General features: G+C 41.5%; 1 pseudogene; it reads left to right on the top strand.

Moving 5' to 3' along the window:
• LOC110595403 overlaps positions 1-10,245 on the top strand; it is a 24,338-nt pseudogene extending 14,093 nt beyond the window's left edge.
• The last annotated feature ends 9,450 nt before the right edge of the window (positions 10,246-19,695 follow it).

A 19,695-nucleotide genomic window follows, 5' to 3' on the forward strand; every position in this document is an offset into this window, starting at 1 on the left:
CCCAGGAGGGTCTCGAACCTGCGGGCTCAGGCAATCCACTCACCTCAGCCTCCCAAAGGCGTGGGATTACAGGCTGAGCCACCGAGCCCGGTGGGAGTGATTACTTTCATTCTAGGGATTAAGAAGCTGATTTTGGGAAAGGGTAAGTAACTTGACTATAGTTATACTACTTAGCACCAGAATTCAGGCCAAAAATTCAAGTCCAGTGCTCTTTTACATGGCATCATGTTACTTTCCTGTTCAGATAATGTATTTTGTGAAGTCTTGAGATAAAAGTTTTTTTTTTTTTTTGAATTGGAGTCTCCAATGCAGTGGTGTGATCATGGTTCACTACAGTCTCAACCTCCTGGGCTCGGGTGGTCTTTCTGCCTCAGATTCCCAAGTAGCTGGGACTACAGGTACATGCCACTATGCTTGCCTCATTAAAAAATTTTTTTGTATAGAGACGAGGTCTTGCTATGCTGCCAAGGCTGGTCTCAAACTCCTAGGCTCAAGCAATACTGCCTCAGCCTCCCAAAGTGCTGGGATTATAGGCATAAGCCACCATGCCCATTGAGATTAAATTTGAATAAGGCAATTATATAGAAAACATCCCAGCTTTGAGGAAATATGTTAGGAACATAAAGTTATAATCAGATTCTTGGGTTTTTAGTTGAGGACATCATAGATTAAATGGGGTAGTAGCTTAAAATTTTTTCATTAAATTATTAAATGATTAAAAAGTAATGATTTGTAAGAGGAAAAATACACAATAATGCCTCATTTTTGTTTATTATGTTACATTTTCCTAGCACTTTCATACACAGAAGTTCATGTAGCCTCTTTGTCTCATAAGCCATTCAGTTATTTCATATTGGTTGTCAATGAAACAGTTACTTCTCTTAGGTCAGCATCAATATTCTGTGGCCAATGTGCCAAAGTTGACCGAAAAGATAGTTGAATGGCAAATGGAGGTTTCCATTCCAGGCCCTGGCAGTCAACTGCAAAACAGATGGCTTATTTTTGTTTCTCTCCAACTTCTTGGCATCCCTCTCGCATGGGTCTCACAGGAATCAGGACTCTCCTGTTATCCTGGGACATACCTACTGCCCCTAAGTTCTTGCTACAAAATGGTTCTCCTTCCTTTCCGATCAAAACTCTATTTCCTTTACTCTGAAAATAGCTAATTGTGCATCTTCTTTCTCCTCCTCCTCTTCTTTTTTATTTTGGGAAAAGTATAGTTCATTTCTAGTTGATAAGGGAAAGCTCCTTTTGAATAAGAGAATGCGAGGTATAGAATACAGAAGGAAAGACTGAATTAGAAAATTTCCATTTTGCACTTTCTTATGACAAATTGGATGCTAAAACCATTAAGTGAAAGGTGAGTGGGTAGGAGTATACACTCAAAGTGTCAAAGTAACACCCCACAGATTACTTGCTAATTGCAAAGGAAAAACCATGTGTTTACAGTGGAGATATCGCACCATCAGTACTTTAACCAATAGGTCAAGTTTCTTGCTTCAACAGTAAGAAACCAACACTATATGTCTCCGATGCGATGCAATTTGAGGTGAACAGTGTCAATCATGAAGTATTCTTGTTAAAATGTATTTCACCTGATTGTAATCAAACCTTTAGGTTTAACCTCCAGTTTACCAGAAATTCTGGGGACAAAAAACAAATTAAACAACACCAGGAAGAAACAATCAGACAAATCTAGAGTGTGACTCCATTAGTAAAACAATGGACTTAATTTCTTCTAAAGATCAATGTCGTTAAAATAATGGGAGGGATTGCTCTAAATCAGAAGAAATGAAAAGGACTTAATAATCAAATATAACCTTGATTGTTTTCTGGTTTTAAAAAGACCCCACAAAACTATGAAAGATGTTTTTGGCACAACTAAAGAAATTTGAATATGGGCTGGGAATAGCCATTATTAGGGAATTCTTTTATTATGTGTGTGTGTCAACTATTAATTTATTGCCTCAACTCTGATTCGCACTTTAATATTTCTCTGCAACAATGAACTGGACTCTTCAAGCATTTCTCTTTAACAGAAGCATGATGTTAAACTTTGTCAAGAGAAGGCACAGGAGGGAGACTGCAGGAGGAAGGGAGATTTTCTTCCTGGTTTTGGAGAGTTGTATTTTGCTTTTTTTTTTTTCCTCCGGTTGTCCAATTGGTCAATGTGTATCTGGGGACCTTTGGTTGTACCCTGCCTCATCTGCATCCCAGATCTTGGTAACCTTGCAGCCCCAATCCAGACCAGGTGACTCCTTGATGTGACTCTCAACAAGAACACTATTTGTTCCAATCTGTGTCTGCAGAACCATTCTGACTTTCTTTGCACATCTGCCCTCCAGCCTTGGCTCTTAGAGGGTTGTTTCCTGCTTGCCTAGTGAATGTGGACTAGATCTGACCTGAGGAACCCAGAGGACTTCTCCACCATCCATAGTCTGCAACCATACTTTCTCTGATGTGGTCTGAACCCAGTCATGTTCGAGGTCCTTTTCCAAGTTGGTCCTTCCTTGGGTACTCTCCCTCAGCTCTAGTGTACGCTTTATGGTTACTTCCCTGTTGCATATTAATTATTCTTTATAGTAAGCCCACCCTTTCAAATAACTGTGTGGCTTCTGTCTCCTGATTGGACCCAGACAAATAGAGTACGATGCTGTTGTATTATGGTCATCAAGGAGAATGTTCTTACTTTTAGGAGGGGCATGCTAAAGTATTCAGGAGTAAAAGATCATGCTGTCTGCAACATATTTCAAATGGCTCAGCAATATATATGTGTCTATATTGATCTATCTATATGCATGCTTGTGTGCATATATATATATTTAGATGAAGAAGGCAAATATGGTGATGTATAAAATGTTAGCAATTTTGGAATCTAGTGGAAGGACATATGTATGTTTATAGTACCCATTCTACCAACTGTTCTGTATAAATAAAAATTTACATACTTAAAAGTTGAAGGGAAATTCTCTCCTTTCTTCTGTATCTTTGCTTATGTGAAGGCAAAGAGATTCTGACTATCTTACTGAAATAATACACTCTTGGTATGAGTGGTTGAAAAACTTAACTCAGTTTCTTAATTCTGCTGTGTACCAGAATAGCATGGGAAGTTTTTAAAATGACAGATCCTCAGGACCCACACAAAATTTTGTGAATTAAAGTCTCTAGAATCTGGTTATTTCAAGAGGAATTAGAATTCTAAAGGAGAAGTTGTTGATCGTTAGGGTAAGGGTAGGGTGCATAGCTAAACTTCTGGGAGACATGTGGCAAATTCTATTTGTTCCATTGTTCCCAAATATTCTGATATGCTTTCTTAAGGAGACATGGCAAAATCTGAAGAAAAAGGTTGTAGTTAGAAAAAGCTCCTCCCGGTTCAGCCGACACGTCCTTTCAGTTGAAATCCACGAATCAAAACAGATCTCTAATCCACAGTGTATGTAGTTGAGAATTTGAGCAGAACTGCCAAAGGCATGCTCTTACAGTTGTCCCATCCTAGTCTGTCCCCAGCAGACATATCCAGTGACTCAACATGAGACAGTCTTAACCTTGTTTTTTGTTTTTTTTGAGTTGGAGTCTCACTCTGTCACTCAGGCTGGAGTGCAGTGGCACGATTCCAGCCACCGCAGCCTCTACTTGCTGGGCTCCGGTGATCCTTCCGCCTCAGCCTTCCAAGCAGCCAGAATTACAGCAAGCGCCATCACGCCTGACTAATATTTGATATATTGTAGAGACAAAGTTGCGCCAAATTGCCCGGGTGGATCTCGAACCTGCGGGCTGTGGCAATCCACTCACCTGGGCCTCCCAAAGTGCTGGGATTACAGGCTGAGCCACCGAGCCTGGCCTCAACCTTCTTTTGAAGCAAAGTTGCAGAGGGAAGTTTAGCCCAGTGTAGTCCTACCGGTCAGGGAAGTATAGACTGGCACCCATTCTCAAACTGATACTTCTCACACTCACCTTTCATTAGTTCGACCCTACTATCAACTTACAAATGTTTCAACCGCTTCCTTTTTCACTACTCATTCATTCAATTCTATAATGGATACCTCACATTCTTTTGACCAGCCTTGCTACTAATGGCTGATATGTGTTTGCTTCTTGAAAGGCTTTCTCTTGAGATGCAGCTGAGAGGCAAGATTGCATGGGAGTTTCCATCTCTCCGCGTGACCAATGGCTGATGGTGGGGGAGTGTAAAACTCAGCTCCCTTGCCTCTGGGTGACAGGCTAGAACTGCATTCAGGATTCAGCTGGGGTTAGGCCTTCCCTCACTCCCTCCCCTCATACGCTTCTTACTTCCATAGTAAATCATTTGCACACTTGTCCTTGCCTTGGGGTCTACATTAGAGAACTCAGCCTATGACAAATATTAACTTTCATTGATTACAAATATTTCCTGAGTACCTGCTAAGTGCCAAGCCGTGAGGTCCTGAGGATACATCCCCTGTCCTTAAAGAGCTTTCATCTTACGAGGGACAGACAGACAAATGATAAGTGTCTGGTTCTGATGATAATAAATGCTATGGCGAAATACATATAAAGAAGGATGTGGGAGACCAAGTGATGGCAGAGACAGTGAGGTGCTGTTTGAAATAGGGTACTCAGGGAAGACCTTTGAGGGAAGGTGTTTGAGCAAAGATCCTGAATGGATTGAGGGAGTGAGGCATTTGGATATTTGGGGCAGGAACAGGTTGTGATCCCAAGGCAGGAATGTGTGCCACGTGTTTGAGTAATAGCTTGAATGCCAATGGGGCCAGATCGAAGTGCAGAGCAGGAGGGTAATGGGAGATGAGGTCTAAGGGTACAGGGAAGGAGGAACTGGTGTCAGATCCTGCTGGGTCTTACAGTTCGTTGTCATAACTTTGGCTATTACTCTGAACAGGATGGAAACCACTGGAGGGTTTGAGCAGAGGAATATGTAATTTGAATTTCATTTTAAAAGAGTCATTCTGGATAGACTGTAAGGGACAACGAGGAAGCAGGGAGATACATTAGAAAGCTGCTGGGCAATAACCCCAGTGAGATATAAGTGACCTTAGGACCTGGGTGGTAGTGCCTGGACGGAGAGAAGTGATCAGATACTGCACATGTGTCCGAGGGCAGAAAGTGGGTAGTAGAGAAATCAGGTGCTGATTTTGACTCTAGAGCCTTGTTCTGAGCAACTAGAAAAACGGATCATTTCCTGAGAAATGTAGAATGTGTAAAGTTGAGGAAGAGTCTGATTTTTTTCCTTTATCCTTGTGATTTAAATCCACAAGTTTAATTTAAAATGTTAGCCTGCAAGAGCTGATGCACAAATATAAGGGTAGACACCATAAAGACAAATATTGATTTGATTCCATAAATATCTCAAATTTCTATATGTGAGAAAAACATCCAAAAGAAATGAAAACTCTAAGTATTTTAAATCTACTTGACAAAGGGTTTATAGCCTTTTACTGTATAAATAAAATCCTATAAGCCAAAGAAAAAGATATGTATTTTCAAAAGAAAAAAAGAGAAGGGATATGGCAATTGATAATTGTATATGGAAAAAGAGATAAAACCTTACTTATGATCAAATAAATACAAAATTAAAATGGAATAATATTTTACCTGTGAAGGTTTAAAAATGGATTATACATAGTATTGATGAGATTTCAAAAAAATAAAATACTCAAAAATTTATGATTGGAAATGCATGATATTTTTGCAACAATAAGACAATATGTGTCAATATTCATACTCTTTTGACCCATTTATTTCATTTCTAGGAATTTAAGAAAAAAAATCTGTGATATGCCAAGAAATGATGGTGCATCAAAAGAATGGAATTTTCAGTTGTCATAAAAATCATAATTTGTGAAAAAAATCAAAATATTATGTAGTGTATGATCTCCAAATCAATAGAAAAAGATGTAGAAAATAGTTTAAATGTTAATAGCCATAAGAAGAAGTTGGAGAATGATGGATAATTTTTATTTGCTTTTTTGAACTTCTTTTGTATTTTTAGCATTTTTATTCATAATGGACTCTTATTAAGTTCTATAGTAAACGTTAGGAAAAAAAATCTTCCCTCCTTCTCTCTTTCTCCCTATCCAGTGGAACTCCTCATCTATCCTAAGGCTTAGGGTCTGACTCTACTTGTCCCTTTTACTCAATCTTATGGAACTCCTTTGCTAATGTAAAGCAACTGCCTGATATTTTCAACCTTTCCATGCACTCTTCTTGACCTCTGGTGTGGATGACATTTGGTTACTTTTTGGCCAGATCCACTGTAGAGACTAGAAAGGCTGGATGGCACTTTCGCAGCCTCCCTGTGATGCAAGCTGTGGGTACACATTGCAGGTTCCACCAACCAGACACACCTGCACCAGACTTGGCATTGAAAGGCAGAGTTGCAAGAAGCAGAGATCACAAGGAACCCACTGTAGTGGAGTTAGTGCTGGCAGCAGCAGCGAGCAGTTCCAGGTGTGGATCGTGCCCTTGGGGATTGTCCCTGGTGGTGTCTAGGGCGGTTCCTGCTGTAACATCTGGCATGTTTGGTGAGAGCCAAGTAAAATGTCTAGCAGATGGGACACTGATGTCTTCCCAGAATCCATTCTGTGCAGTGAGACTGAGAACATTGTTTCTGGCGGTGTGGCTTCCAAGTCAGGTTCTTCAACCCTGCTGGGAACTATGTGAGCCATCAATTATTTCTTAGTAAATTCCTTTTCTATACAAATTAGCCAGAGTTGATCAGGGTGTATTGAAACTAAAAACTCTGATGGATACACTTTTTGATTTCGCCTCCTCAAATTGTCATCACTTGGTCATTTCCTTTTTTCCTCAGTGGCAGAGAAGGGGTTATTTCTCTGCCACACCAAGACCATATCTCTTCACCACAATTTCTTTGTAACATCTCCTGTGACCTGAACAACATCTAGTTAAGCTCATCACTGTGTCAGCTGACTTCCAAAGTCACTTTTATAGCCAGCCCCTTGCTTTTAGTCTCATAAACCTCTACATTCCCATTGGTGGCCGATTGTACTTTTCTCAACTCCAATGACCGTTGTTGGGAAAGGATTTTGAGTGAATTAAGAAGAAAGTGAGACAGGAGGGACAGGTCTGAAGCTTGCTCTGAAGCGTAGTGAGTCTGTTCGTAAGCCAACACTCCCCATTAGTGTTCACATTATAACTCAAACCAGAGGAGCTACAACTAGAGGAAAGATGACTCGAAGGAGAATTTAGAGACCAAACTGGCAATAGGAAGATGGATGGGTTGGTGTTTAGTGACTGAGTTCATAGCCAAGGTCTAAGAGAGGGGTGTTAATATGTGCAACCACACTACTGCAAAGGCAAAATAGGCTCATTCTATTGATGAGCAACTCAGATCAGTAGCATTTGTCACTTGCTGTCCTCTGAAATTTTTAGTAATAAAGTCCCTTTAAAAATCTCAAATAAAGCAATTGGGGAGAGGGGTCAGGAGAACAAATTCCAAGAAGTGTCTTGTAGTGAAGGGGAGAAACTCAGGTAGCAAAGCTGTTGAAAATAGAATGGACTCTGGTGGGATAAATGGGAAACTAGCCTTGTGTTTAAAAAAACAAACAAACAGTAACAACAGCACAGTCTGTGGCGCACATTTGAACGAGGATTGTGACATCATAACTCTGTTCCTTCTATCAACCACAGGCGTGTTCCCTCCTTGGACTTTTTCATTGTTAAGATCTGTTCCAGCTCCAGGAAATCAAACTCAGATCTTTCTCTCTTCTCCTTCAACATAATTCCCTGTCTTCCATTACATCTCCCAAACCTTTTCTTTGGCTTGATGATGACTTTGAATCTCTACATTCCTCTTTCCTTCCTCTCTATAACACTTTGTCATTCACTTGCTTCTCCTATCAAAACTTGTCTGGAAGATTTGTTGTTTTGGAGCTACTTTAAATCTGCAGTTTTCTGTCCTCTGGCTGTCCCCGTTTGACCTCAGCCTTGAGCTACTGTTTTCTGCTTTTGGTTAATATTGCTATACTAAATAGTAGTTGCTACAAAAGGCATACTAAAAAACTTGCTGTGTCCATTTTATGTTTGGTTTTTCTCTTTTAACCTTTTTTTGGTGCAAATACACATGTAGCTTTGTTTGTTTAAGAGACAGGGTCTTGCTATGTCACCCAGGCTGGAGTGCAGTGGTGCGATCATAGCTTACTAAAACCTTGAACTCTTGCGCTCAAGTGAGCCTCTCACCTCAGTCTCCCGAGTAGCTGGAACTACAGGTGTGTGTTACTACACTTGGTTAATTTAAAAAAAAAAATTTTTTTTTTTTTGAGTTGGAGTTTCACTCTGTCGCCCAGACTGGAGTGCAGTGGCATGTTCCCGGCCATGACAACCTCGACCTGCTGGGCTCCAGCGATCCTTCCACCTCAGTCTTCCAAGTAGCCGGAATTATAGGTGCGCTCTACCACGCCCGGCTAATTTTTGATTTATTGTAGAGACAAGGTCTCACCAAGTTGCCAGGGTATGTCTCGAACCCATGGGTTCAGGTAATCCACTTGCCTCGGTCTCCCAAAGTGCTGGGATTACAGACTGAGCCACGAATCCTGGCCTAAAAATATTTTTTAAAGATAGGATCTTGCTGTCTGTGGCCGTAACACCCTGAATGTGTCCAATCTCATTTGATCTTGGAACTAAGAAGGGTAGGGCCTGGTTAGTACTTGGATGGGAGATGGGGTATTGCTGTGCTACCCAGGCTGCTCTTGAACTCCTGGCCTCAAGTGATCCTCCCATCTCAGTTTCCCAAAGTCCTGGGATTACAGGTATGAGTCACTGTGTCTGGTTAAGCATTTTTATTTTTATTTATTTCTATCTTTATTTTTTTGAGTTGGAGTCTCACTCTGTCGCCCAGACTGGAGTGCAGTGGCTGCTCCTGGCCACTGCAGCCTCAACCTGCTGGGCTCCGGCGATCCTTCCGCCTCAGCCTTCCAAGTAGCTGGAACTACAGGCATGTGCTACCACGCCCGGCTAATTTTTGATTTATTGTAGAGATGAGGTCTTGCCAAGTTGCCCAGGCGGGTCTCGAACCCGCAGGCTCAGGCAATCCACTCACCTCGGCCTCCCAAAGCGCTGGGATTACAGGCTGAGCCACTGAGTCCGGCCGGTTTAGCATTTTAAAATTTGTTTGTTTTGTTTTTAGCAAAATAGGATCATACTATACGTATCACTTTTTTCCTTAGTAAATTATCTCCTGGGCACCTTTCATGTCATTGCCTGTGTCCTACTTTACTCTTTCTTGAACAGCTGCATAGTATTTAGTTGTATGAATGTATGTACTTTAATTTATTTTTCCAATTTATAATGTTTAGGTTATTTCTAATTTTTTGTTACTTCTCAACAATCCTGCAATAAATAAACTGTGCATATATCTTTTTGCACCTGTGCTTTTTGTTAGGGTAATTTCCCAATAGAGGAACTACTAGTTTTTTGTTTTGTTTTGTTGGGTTTTTTTTTTTTTTTTCGTTGAAGTCTCACTCTGTCTCCAAGGCTGGAGTGCAGTGACACGCTCACAGCCACAGCAGCCTCAACCTACGGGGATCAGGCGATCCATCCAAGTAGCTGGAATTACAGGCACGTGTTACCACGTCCGGCTTATTTTTTAATTAATCATAGAGACACGGTCTCGCCAAGTTGCCCAGGCTGGTCTCGAACCCCTAGCTCAGGCAATCCTCTCGCCGCGGCCTCCCAAAGTGCTGGGATTACAGGCTTGAGCCACTGTGACCTGGCGGAATTGCTAGTTTAAAGCAGCTGTGCACTCTTTCCGTGCCCCCACCGAGTCGCTCGGAGGCGGAGGCTCAGGGGCGTCAAGATACAGTGTCACTGTAATTCACCGCCACGGCAGAGGAAGGCCTCGCTGCTGGAGGGGTAAGGGACATGAACACTGCTTTACAAGCGGTGCTGAAGACCGCCCTCAGCCACCACCACCTAGCACGTGGAGTTCCCGAGGTTGCCAAAGCCTTAGACAAGTGCCAGGTCCATCTCTGTGTGTTTGCATCCAACTGTGATGAGCCTGGTACTCAAGTTGGTGGAGCCTCTTAGTGCTGAACACCAAATCAACCTCATTACGGTTGATGACAAGATTAGGGGAATGGTAGGTCTGTGTAAAATTGACAGAGAGGGAAAACCCTGTAAAGTGGTTGGTTGCAGTTGTGTAGTAGTTAAGGACTATGGCAAAGAATCTCAGACCAAGGATGTCATCGAAGAGTACTTCAAATGCAAGAAATGAACAAGTAAAACTTTAGCTCATGTTCTTAAAAGAAAAAAAAGAAGAAACTGTACCTTCTAGATGCTGATGGATATTGCCAAATTGCTCTCCAAAAAAATTATGGCAATTTACACTGTTACCAAATTTCTATGAAAGTGTGGCTGTGCTCTAAATTAATACTAACCTTACCTGGGGCCTCAATACACATTCGTGGTATTCATCTTTCATTGCTTCTCTACTTTACTGCCTAAATAACACCGTCGGGCCCGTCACACTCTTGGGACCCCTGCCCCTCTGATGTCAGGAACTGATCTCACTTTCTCCTCTGCCATCTTCAATGTGGTGACCTTTTATCCTCTTGCTTGTTTCCTCATGCTTTTGAGATTGCTGCTGCAGCTCCATGCGTTATATCTGCATTAAGGAAAAAGGAAGACGGATGGTGCTGGCTGCATTCATCCCTTTTAGCAGGAAAGCAACGCCCCTAACCAATGGATTATAAAAGCAGTGCTTATATCACTCTTGTCACTATCACAGAACTCACAAACTTGAACGCCTATAGGGGTTTGGAAGTTGAAATAAGCGAGTGAAATGAATGAGGTGGACACTTTCGCAAATACTGTTTTACTTCTAAGCATTTACTGGGAGACTTCTAAGAAGGCTTTGCTTTCCTGATAAAAGGGATAGTTGCAGCTAGCATCATCCGTTCCCCTTTTTCCTTAATGCAGGTGTAATTAGTGCGGAGCTGTGGTAGCAATCTCAAGAGCAAGAGGAAACAAACAACCACACTGAGGATGGCAGAGGAGAAAGTGAGATCAGTTCCTGATGTCAGAGGGGCAGGGGTCTCAAGAGTGTAAAGGGCCTGGCAGTGTAATTTAGGCAGTAAAGTAGAGAACCAATGAAAGACGAATACCAGGAAAGTGTACTGAGGCCCCAGGTAAGACTGATATTAACTTAGAGCACAGCCACACTTTCATAGAAATTTGGTAACAGCGTAAATTGCTATACTTTTTTTGGAGAGCAATTTGGCAATAACCATCAGCATTTTATTTATTTATTTATTTTTAATTTTTTGAGTTGGAGTCTCACTCTGTCGCCCAGACCGCAGTGCAGTGGCCGCTCCTGGCCACCGCAGCCTCGACCCACTGGGCTCCGGCGATCCTTCCGCCTCAGCCTTCCAAGTAGCCGGAACTACAGGCGCGTGCTACCACGCCCGGCTCATTTTGATTTATTGTAGAGATGAGGTCTCGCCAAGTTACCCAGGTGGGTCTCGAACCTGCGGGCTCAGGCAATCCACTCACCTCAGCCTCCCAAAGGCGTAGGATTACAGGCTGAGCCCCTGAGCCCGGCCATCAGCATTTAAAATGTACAGCTTCTTCTTCTTCTTTTTTTTTTTTTAGAACATGAGCCAAAGTTTTACTTGCTCATTTCTTGCATTTGAAGTACTCTTCGATGACATCCTTGGACTGAGATTCTTTGCCATAGTCCTTAACTTCTACACAACTGCAACCAACCGCTTTACAGGGTTTTCCCTCTCTGTCAATTTTACACAGACCTACCATTCCCCTAATTTCTTGTCAGCCACCTTAATGAGGTTGATTTGGTGCTCTGTACAAAGGGCCGCCTCCAACAATATGTATTTGCTTAATACATGTTTGTTGACTGCATGATTTATGAATAGGGCCTGCGACCTCACACCACACCCTCCAATGAATGTAGCCTCTGTTTTATGAATTACTTATTCAAAGTCATAACTTGTTCCTGAATTGAAAATGCTGGATATCTGCATGCTGGATTGTGCTTGTTTCCTGATGGGAGCCACAGGTACACATACCATGGATAAATGAAATTTTGTTCTCATTTGGATTCAGACTGATTTTGCCTTCTCTGAGGGGCAAATGCTATGCAACAAATAAGTGACAGATTGCAGCTTTAATTTAAATAGTAAGTAAGATTTAGTCTATAAGTAATAATGCTTATATTTATTGGAGAAAAAAAAAGAAACCCAGTGGTGCCATCGAAGTACTTTCCTCATATAATTCTTATATGCTCAATCCAGTCTTAGCATCTGCTTCTTTGAAGACCTAGATAAATAGTTGTCTGTTTCACATTTTCTGTATTAGAGTAATACATATATATATATATTTTGAGTTGGGGGTCTTACTCTGTCTCCCAAACTGGAGTACAGTGGCACAATCGTGGCTCACTGCAGCCTTGACCTCTCCTTGGCTCAGGTCATCTTTCTACCTCAGCCTCCTGAGTAGCTGGAGCTATAGGTATGCACCACCATTATGCCCTGCCAATAATTTTTGACCTTTTATTTTTATTTTTGTAGAGACCAGATTTGCTGTGTTGCCTAGGCTGGTCTTGAACTCCTGGGCTCAAGTAATCCTCCCAGCTTGGCCTCCCAAAGTGCTGGGATTACCACTGTGCCCAGCCAAAAATAATCTTAAAAAAAAAAAAAAGAAAGAAAGCAGAGGACAACAAGATACTAACATGCCCCCTGAAAGGATGGTGAAAATAGTTGTGACAAATGTCTGCTGATTGGGATTTAGAATGAGCAGCAGCGGTGACGGTGACAAGACTAAGGTGGTGGAGGCAGCTGAGGATCAAGTTGAAAGAACATAGTCATAGTAAGTAGTGGGGTGGGCAAGGACAAAGGGAAGTGGACAGTGGTGCAGGGGGAGAGCAGTACTCTTATCCCCCTGGCCCTTGGCCACAACTAAAGTCTGGTTGGTTAGTCTGTCTCTGTAACCTGGTTGACTCTTATGTCTGATGACTAGGTAGTTGCATTTGTGTTAAGTCATGGAGGATTGCAACACCGAGGGTTGCAGTATCTCAATTTAAGCAGCCATGTCCTTTGATTTCTTCTTTTCCTTCTTTACTGAGGTTAAAACTCATCTAGAAAAGTGCATGAAGTGCTTTAGTCCTAAATGCACATCCAGTGAATTTTTACCTATGTGTACAACCTTGGAAACCAGCATCCAGATGAAGATATAGAGCATTCCTTTAAGTACTGGAATTACAAAGAAGTTCAGTAGGACCAGTGCCCCAACCTATGGATTTTAAAAGCAGCGCTTTTATCACTCTTGTCACTATCACAGAACTCACAAACCTGAACGCCTCTAGGGTTTGGGAAGCTGAAATCAGTGAGTGAAATGAAAGAGTAGACACTCTCACAAGTACTATGTTTACTTCTAAGTGATGTTTAGTTTCTATTTTTTTGGTTGCTATTATCGATACTTTTAATGAGCAGCTTTTCATGTGACTCAAATTATGTTTTTCCATCTTTGGGATAGATTTCAAGAGGTAGACTTATCAAATAAAAAAAAGTAAAATTATTTGTAAACCTTTCAAAATACATTGCCAAATGTGTTTACTAAAAGTGGCTGTGGTGGCTACAGGAATGTACCTCGCAGTCTTCCAAACTGGAGAGCACAGTGGACCAAGGGCCTGTCCAAGGCCAGGCTTCCCACAGGCTGCTCCCAGCCAGTGTCGTAGTGCTGCAAAGATACTAGGGCAGCCTGTTGCTGGGACTCCTCTGGCTGCCTTGGGCTGGCAGGCTCCTCCATTTCCCTACTGAGCTCTTCTGAGGCTGCCAGGCAGTCTAGTATGCTGACACCCACCTTCCTCCCTTCATGTGAGGACAGGCTGAATCGTGGTCTGATGGCTCTCTCAGGCTTTCTCTGCTCCCTCCATTATCTCCCCTGTGGATATTCCCTCATATAATTCTTATATGCTCAATCCAGTCTTAGCATCTGCTTCTTTGAAGACCTAGATAAATAGTTGTCTGTTTCACATTTTCCTTGACGTAATCTTTGAGAGTGATTGTTTTTCTTCGTCTCTGTAAGCATTTCATTGTTTTGAAATCTTTGCTATGTTGAAAAGTGAAAAGAAGTGTCTTCCTTTACTTTGCTTTTTTTCTGAGTCAACGTCTTACTCTGTCATCCAGGCTGGAGTGTGGCAGCATGATCACAGCTCACCACATCCTCGACTTTCAGGTGATCCTTCTGCCTCAGCCTCGTAGCTGGAACTACAGGCACACACTACCACACTCAGCTAATTTTTTGACCTTTTGTAGGGACAAAGTCTCGCTATATTGCCTAGACTGGACTTCTGGGTTCAAGCAATCCTTCCACCTCAGTCTTCCAAAGTTCTGGAATTACAGGTGTGAGCTACCACGCCTGGTCTATTTTGCATTTTTTAATTGTGTAGTTTTGCATTTTTGTCTTATGCTCTTTAGCTGTTTGGATATTTTTATCTGTCAATTTCCCTTGCAGAGTCCATGGAAACACAGCACTCATTTTGAAGAAGGCACCTTTTGGGAGATGTGGTCTCCATTGACTTTTCCCCATGTAGGTACTGACACTCATCAGGTGACAGATCTCAATTTAGAAGTGTAACAAGGTGCTGCACTCCAAAGGAGTGATAGATGCGTGACTGCGGGATGAGCTCTAGGCTGAAACATGACGTAGTCAGTTTCTTTTTGTTAAGCAACCATGTGTTCCAGCATGTGGTTCTGTGGGAAATGGAGGAGACCAGCATTTATAGAGCACCCACTTTGTGCTAGGTACCTCTCTTCTCTCATTTAATCTTACATAGTAAGTCAATATTTTGCTAAAATCTGATAGGCCGAAGTTTGAAGTTTCCCGTATTCTTTTGTGAAGTCAAACTTCGGAGGCTCCTCTGACTTCAGGCATTTTGCACCACTCCTCTGGTTTTTCTACATTGCATCTCACAGCTACTTCTCATGTAGGTTATAAATTCATGTTCCACTCAGTAAACAATAATGAATGATTTAGATGACTGGGCCTGATTTTCTGGAATTGTAGTCAGGCTGGATAATTGACCATAGTTTCCTCAGACATTCCAGCTTTTCTTAAAAGTGGAGATGTGCAGCATTCATTTACCAACCCCATCTAAGGATATCTTTTGAAATGCAATTTGAAAACAACCTCCTGCCCCAAGAAAGAAAAGAAAAGAAAACAATCAATCAAACAAACAAACAAACAAAAAACAACCAACCAGTGGGCAGAAAAGCAAGGACAAATCTCTGAAAGTCTTTACACAAAAGATGACCATCTGTTAAAGTAAAATATTACACTAGTCGACTCCCAAAGTCAAAGGATTTTGAGAGGAAAGAAATCAAGTTTTTCTTTGTAGAACTCCAATTATGTTCAGGGTCATGGCCTTGATTCTTCCCAGTCTGAACATCTAAGTGTTCTGAGTCCCCATTCCCCATCTTGAAATTGTGAGATGAGTTAATAAGTAGAAAATACTACTGCATTCTCAGTTTCTACATCTCTAATAAGTCCATATTTTAAACAGTTATGGAATTTTGCACAGAATACAGGTTTAAAGGCAAATTAAATGCCTAAGAAACTAAATCAGACAGCAAAGTTTAGTTACCGGAGAAACAGCTACTAAATTTATTTCTTCACTCAGGCACATAAGATAAATAGTTCAAAAGACTCACTATGCTTTTGCTTTCCATTTACCTTTAGGCTTTATTAAATAATACAACTTTGGTAAGAAACGTATGTGTGTACATTTAAAACCATCCTGATCAGAATGCACTATAAAAACTTGGCGATGTAAAAAAATTTGTCTTTGTGCTACCGTAATGAAGTTCATCTTTCTGTCAGTTTTAGAGGAGTGATTCAGGTTGTAGGGCAGGACTGTTTTGTTCCATCTTGAGTACAGGCGATCAGAGTTAGGGATGGAAGAGACTACAGCCCGCAAGCAGCCTCAAGACATGTGCAGTCTATGGAGGTCCCTCCTGTACATCGGAGTTGTCAGTAACAGTTGCTTGGAGCTAGGTGACAGGTGGCCAGTGGACCCTTTACTTCACCATCACCCCTTCTTGAGATTTCTCTTACTTCTTCTTCCTTTTCTCTTCCTTAATGTGATGTAGCTTGGATAGTTCTCTCTTTGCTTCTTTCCTACCCTGCCCCCAAACCTGCCTAAACCATTACCTGGGTCCAATCTCCTGGGCACTACCTTCAGTCTCTGTTTTCTTTGGGAGTTCCAAACCTTGTTGGTTCTCACTGTCACAGCTTCTGTTTTGAAATACTGAGGATAAGGATAAAAGAAATCTGATGTCCTTTATTAGCCGGGTGTGGTGTTGCACCCCTGTAGTCCCAGCTTCTTGGGGGGCTGAGGTGGGAGGATCACTTGAGCCCAGAGTTTGAGGCTATGGAGAGCTATGATGGAGAGAGCTATGATGGAGAGCTATTGCAACAGAGCAAGACTTTGTCTCAGACAAAGAGAAGAAAAAAAGAAAAGAAAGCTGGAGTCCCTTTGAAATGGAATAGATCTTACTTTCTCCTCCATACATTGCGTATTACTTAAGGCATTAATGTGACTTTGTGGTGATGGTTTAAGTTAGCAAAGAGTGAAAGGAGATATAAAACGTTGTGAATCCTAGAGGTTCCTACCTCTGCTATTGGACCAGATCCTCTTTTTAGTATCTGACCAAGTTCCTTCTCTCCAAAACACACGGGTGGTATTTTTCTCTTTGGGGATTTTCCAAAAGCAAAAGCAATCATCTCAATCACTTGTCATTCAAACAGGATGAAATCCGAAGACGGTTGTAACAAGAGTTACACCAGCTGGGCCAAGCAAATGTAGCTGGCATGTTGCATAAGCATGATGTGTGATTGTGATCATAACACAACTTAATTTTCTCTCTTACTGCTTTGTTAAACTTTGTTCAGTGGGGAATAATCATCCTCTAGTCCAAGTTCAAACTACCTAATCCCTGATTTTTTTTTTATTTACTCTTAAGGAATAGATAATCTTAGAGCTTTGGGGGTGCTTCAGTAGAAACAGAGGCAAGGAGAACCTCATTCTAACATCTTATTGTGTGAAGAGAACAGTTGCTGTTGGCTAGGCAGACTCCGAGGTTATCACCAAGTTCCAGGCTCTTCTTGGCACTACTGCACCTACTGAGGGTCTGGACTTTGGCCTCTGGACTTAGTCTGGAGTAAGGCCTGGGAAATAAAAATATAAAATTCCCTCCCTGAATGATCATCCGAACCTTGATTACTCCGGACAATTTCTTTAGAATTGAAATGTTGCCATCCAAAATGGCCTGACACCATTTCTTCATCAGTCAGCCCAAGAGTGTGATGCAATTGCTTCTTGACTCACCAACAAGCAAGAAGAAAGGTGAGAAGTTAGCTTTATATGAATTTTGCAGGGCAGCCTGAGTTTAGCTACTGCCCATGAAATGCAGGTGGGAACCTCAAGTGAAGTTGGGAGAGAAGAAGAGTTAAGATTAAAGTATTGGTCCACGGGCCCAGAGGACTACAGCAGCTCAGCTTCCTCTCTTTCAATAAGACATTTTCCTGAAATTTCTGAGTTCAAAGAACTAAGAACCTGAGAAAAAGGCAGAATGGATTTTAAATGGCAAGTGCTAAATTTGTGTGTGTCTATTAACCATCCAAAGGAACTTGGTATAGAGGGTGAGGGTATAAACCTGTTACAGTGGGTGAGGGCATAAACACCCTGCCCATTTTCTTATGTTATGTTATGTTATGTTATGTTATGTTATGTTATGTTATGTCAAGTTATGTTATGTTATGTTTTGGCTGTTATGGACCAAATGGTGTTCCCTCAAACTTTTATGTTGAAGTCCTCGCCCCTAGTACCTCAGAATGTGACTGTATTCGAAAAAGGACCGTCGAAGAGGTGATTAGGTTAAAACAAAGCCATTTAGGGTCCTAAACCAATCTGACTGATGTTTCTATAAGAAAGAAAACTTGGACACACTGAGGGTCACTGGGGGTACACATGCATAGAAGAAAGGTCATGTGAAATGGCAGTGAGAAGCTGGCCATCTATGAGATGAGGAGAAAGGCCTCAGAGGAAACCAAACCTGGGATATCTTAATCTTGGACACTGGCATTCCGAACTGTGAGCAAACACATTTCTGTTGTTTAGCTTACCCATCTGGGGCATTTTGTTACGGCAGTCCTGATCAACTAGTACACTAGCAGTCAGAACCCTCAGAAAACACTGGAAGGAGTAAATTATGAGAGGGGGCCCTACGTTCTGGAAGGCTAGAGAAGCTATGGGTAGGAACAATAATTAGGGTAATGAGAGGGGGTGTGTGTAGGTTCATTTCTAGGGCTGATAGAAAAAAAGAAAAGAAGTTAACTCTATTGTGGGTTAAACTGGAAGGGGGCAAACCCATGCATATTTAGTCAACTAATCTTTGACAAGGGTGCCAAGAATACACAATGAGGAAAGGATAATTTCTTAATAAACTGATTATTAATAAATAATGTTGGGAAAACTGGATATCTACATGCAAAAAATGAAACTGGACCATTTCATACACAAAATCATACACAAAAATCAACTCAAAATAGATTCACTGTAAGTCCTGAAACTGTAAAAACTTCTAGAAGAAAATATAGTGAATAGGCTCCTTGATCTTGGTTTTGGCAATGATTTTTTGACTATGACACTAAAACCACAGGCAACAATAACAAAAATAAGCAAGTGGGATTATATCAAACTAGAAAGCTTCTGTATAGCAAGACAAACGATCAACAAAATGAAAAAGCAACCTATGGAATAGGAGAAAATGTTTTCAAACCATATGTATTAGTCAGGGTTCTCCAGAGAGTCAGAACCAATAGAATATATAAATACAGATAGATATAGGAGAGGAGATTTATTAGAGGAATTGGCTCGTGTGATTATGGGGCTGAGAAGTTCCACAATGAGCTGTTTGCAAGCTGGAGAACAAGGGAGGATGATTTTGTGGCTCAGTCCAAGTCCAAAGGCCTCAGAACCAGGAAGTTGCTGATGTAACTCTCAGTCCAAGCCTGAAGATCTGAGTTGGGGGCCTGAAGTCTAAAGGCTGGAGAACTTTGGATTCTGACATCCAAGGGCAGGAGAAGAAGAGTGTCCCGACTTTGGGAGATAGAGGACAAATTCACCTTTCCTCTGTCTTTTTGTTCAATAGAGGAACAAAACTGATTGGAGGTGACCGCCCACATTGGGGGCAGGTCTCCCCACTCAGTCCACTGTATCATATGCCAATCACCTCCAGAAACACCCTCATAGGCACACCCAGAAATAATACTTTGCCAGCTACCCAGGTACCCTTTAATCCAGTCATACTGACACCTAAACTTAACTATCACACCATATTTTTGAAAAAAGGTTAATATCCCAAATATAAGGAACCTTACAACTCAATCGTAAAAACTCAAATAACCTAATTAAAAATTGGGCAAAAGACCTCAGTAGACATTTTTTTAAAGAAGACTTACAAACAGCCTATAGGTATATGGAAAGACACTAAGCATCAGGAAAATGCATATCAAAACCACACTAAAATATCTCTTCACATCTGTTAGAATGACTATCATCAAAAAGAAAACAAATATCTAGTATTGGCAAGAGCGAGGATGTGGAGAAAAAGGAACTTTTGTACTCTGTTGGTGGGCATGTAAATTGAAACAGCCATTAAGGAAGAC

Source organism: Carlito syrichta, unplaced genomic scaffold (assembly GCF_000164805.1).
Source record: "Carlito syrichta isolate Samal-C Ts95f unplaced genomic scaffold, Tarsius_syrichta-2.0.1 Scaffold301694, whole genome shotgun sequence".
Classification (NCBI taxonomy): domain Eukaryota; kingdom Metazoa; phylum Chordata; class Mammalia; order Primates; family Tarsiidae; genus Carlito; species Carlito syrichta.